Source organism: Euprymna scolopes, chromosome 46 (genome assembly GCF_053919585.1).
Source record: "Euprymna scolopes isolate OS-2025 chromosome 46, ASM5391958v1, whole genome shotgun sequence".
NCBI classification, from domain to species: Eukaryota; Metazoa; Mollusca; class Cephalopoda; order Sepiida; family Sepiolidae; genus Euprymna; species Euprymna scolopes.
The window spans coordinates 146,154,612-146,158,185 of record NC_136527.1 but is presented as its reverse complement, the minus strand read 5'-3'; positions in this window follow the sequence as shown (position 1 = coordinate 146,158,185).

Below are 3,574 nucleotides of genomic sequence, written 5' to 3'. Positions count from 1 at the left end.
TTATATATATAGACTAGCAGGGCTACCCGGCGTTGCTCGGGACCGTATAAACAATGAAAAAGCAAAAGCTAGAACATGTATTTCAGTCAATTTTTATTACATCCTGGGCTATGCCGGGAAACCAGCTAATCTCTATTTAGTGACTTGACCACCAAAATACCTCCCTAAGTGTGTCCTTTCTTTTGAACTTATTAGATATAGGTATCTAGAAATTTGTGTGAAATTTTGTTGAATGCATTGTTCACTATGATTTTCTTATTGTTCTACACAATATCAACTGTAGCGAAATAACAGTAAACTTAGTGTAATGTTAGAATAAAGAGCAAAGGAAAAAATTAGAATCATATTCTGTAATTGCAAATCTAAATTTGCTAGCGTGTACCAGTATTTGCCAGGTTGTGGAAATTTGGAATTTATAACATATGTAGTGGCCTTTTCCTAGATACCTATTTTTATAATTGTTTCAGTACATTGCTACAAAATGTGACATTTGTTGGCGTTTGTAAAAAAAAGCATGAATTTGCTTATATTCCAAAAAAGAAAATATCAGTGCACAGTATTGAAAGTGTTTGAGATTCAAAAGTCTGTAACATTTCTACTAACTTCATAAGATATCATGTTAGAAACTGAATTGAATATCAAGACATTATCTGAAGCGTTTTTATTTTGGTGTAACATATGTGTTTACAGTGAACCTTAACTTTTAATAAACAGCTTGGTATGCAATGACATGGGCTAGGAATCTTAGACAAAATATATATAAATTGGAAAAATGTGTGAACAAATGAAAAAAAAAAAAATGATCCGCTCCACTTGATGATATCAAGCACAGTAATATTTTAGTGAAGAAAATATGAAATTGATGTTCAGTGATTAGTTTGGATGAATGAGAAAATGTAATTGTTTGATGCATAAAAAATAAGTCATTTGCTGTATTTGATATTAAGCAGCAAAAAAATAGTGATTTGAATATTAAGGAAAACATTAAATCAGATTATGTAAAAAAAAAAAGATGAAATTAGAAAATATATATTTTCTGATTATGAGTTTTGCCAATCAAAATTTTGTGGCAGAAATTGTGTGATTACCATGCAATTTTATTTTGGTAAAATTCTTAAATTATTTCAATGTTTATTATAATTTCTTATTAGTGACTTGTTATCATCAAAATCCGCCCCAAAGAGTGTCCTTTCTTTTATTAGGTATCAGAATAGGTATCCAGATTTCTACTTCTATACAAATATGATATTGTAGTACAGTAAATGTCAAATTGTTTTTCAAGTATTAGTTTGTAACGTTTGTACTGACTTCATCAGATGTCATGTAAGAAACTGAATTCTATGTAAGAAGACTTTATCTGAAGTGTTTTTATTTTGGTATATCATGTGTGATTACACTGTAGTAATTGCGCTGAAATCATGTTAATTACAAATGACAAAAGTTAAATCAATTTCTTATTCAGCTACACAATATAAACTAAAGGAAATCAAATTTGCAAAATAAAAGAAATATGTAGTTATGGGTTAGTTTGGAGTTAGAATAAAAAGCTAACAAAACAGTTAGTTTGTATTGTGTAGATTGTTCATTTCTGATAGTATTGAGAGTCGTCAATGAAACTCTTAATTTCTGACAAAATACTGAATGTTTCTCGGATACCCATTCATAAAAAGTACCTTTTTAAAAAAAAAAAAAAAAAAAAAAAAAAAAAAAACACTCCCCGGATCACCTTCACCACCTTAAAAAAAAAAAAAACTTTATTCTTCAAAAAATGTGCACATTGTTAGTGTAAAAAACAGATTCGCACCACTTGATGAAATCAAGCATAGTAATAGTTTAGTAAAGAAAATATGAAATTGATTTTCAGTAATTAGTTTGAATGAATATCAGAAAATGTAATTGTTTGATGCCTAAGAAAGAACTCATCTGCTGAATTTGATATTAAGCAGCAAAATATTTCAAAACATAAAATGTGAAACATAAATTTAAAAACACAAAAGAGGGTACAATCAATATTGAAAAAGTAACATCTGTCACAGAAAATAGTAATTTATAAATATCAAAAGAAATATTATTCTGTACTTAAAATGTTAAACTTACTGTTAACAATAATTTAAAATGGTGATCAGGATGAGTCCAACAACTTAGTCCTTGAGCTTTCTTATTGGTCATAGTAAAAAGAAATTGTAGTCTTTCAAGTTTGTTGGTCGCATTGGGATTCTTGGAATGTATCAACAGATTCCTGCATATGAATTTTTGTTAATTCCACACAATACAAAATATATATACAAAACAAAGTATAGGGTTAGTTGTGTCCTCTAATTATCAACCAAGTATATGTACTGATAAAAAGATAAAAGCAATGGAAATGTTTATTACAATGTATCAATATTAAATTTTTATCATGAACAACAAATCGAAATTATGATAGATATTTTGTGCTTATACGAAACTGGAATCAAGGATTGTCACCTGTGATTTTATATATGTCAATAGTGCATGCCACTACAAATGATATTAGCCAAATTAAGTTTTGTTTATTTCACTCAATATAAAATATATACACAAAATGCAGTAAACAAAGTTTAGGTTTAGTTAATGATAAGTTTAGGTTCGAGAAATAAGCAAAGAAAAGAAAAAAAGATACATTTGTTTATAGTGTGTAAATTGTAAGTTTGTAAATATTTAAAACTATCCACACTGGTATGTGGAAATTCTAGATACCTATTGTTATAAAGTTCCAATTCATGTTTGATATATCACTCTACATGTTCCCTGTTGCACCCCAAAGATGTAAATGATTATCGAGAAAGTGAAATGAAACAGTATTTGAAATAAAATAAAATAGAAACAAATGCTGATGTTTACTATATAAAACACTGTGTTCAATGGAATTGAGCCTTATACAATATTGGTGGAATAAAAAAGTTCATTTTTTTAATTCAATTTAAGAAATGAGCAAAAATTTGATATTTAATGTATTTGGCATGAAGAAAAAGAAATATAAGATAAAAGGTGATAAAGCAGTAAGAATCATGTGCTGAATTCAATTAAAAACAAATATGATTGTCAAAGAAATATCATGAAAATTTTGTAAGTGAAAAAAAATTGTTTTTGATATATTTGGTTTCGAAGTATTAAGAAACATGTACAACTTCATTTTAAAGACAAAACGAAAACTGTACTAATGATAATGACAATGGTGAAAGGAAATTGGAAAAAAATATATCAGAGGTAAAATGTTGGTCACATATACGTTTGTGTGGTATGCATGAAACACGTGTAGAAAATTATATTTTCTGATGCTGAAAGTAAGAAGAGAAACATTGTTAAAAAATGATCTAAAAGGCAATAGTAAAATCCTCATGTTTAGTGAGGGATATGTTGTTTGTTTCAATTGAGAAAGGAAACTTTAATTTATACAATTCGATGTTATAGATCACAAGTTTTATTACAATAAACATTGTGTTCTTTAATTATCAACCAAGTATATTTATTGATAAAAAGAGACAAGTAATGGACATGTTTATTATAATTTATCAATAATAAATTGTTATCATGAGAAACCAATGGAAAG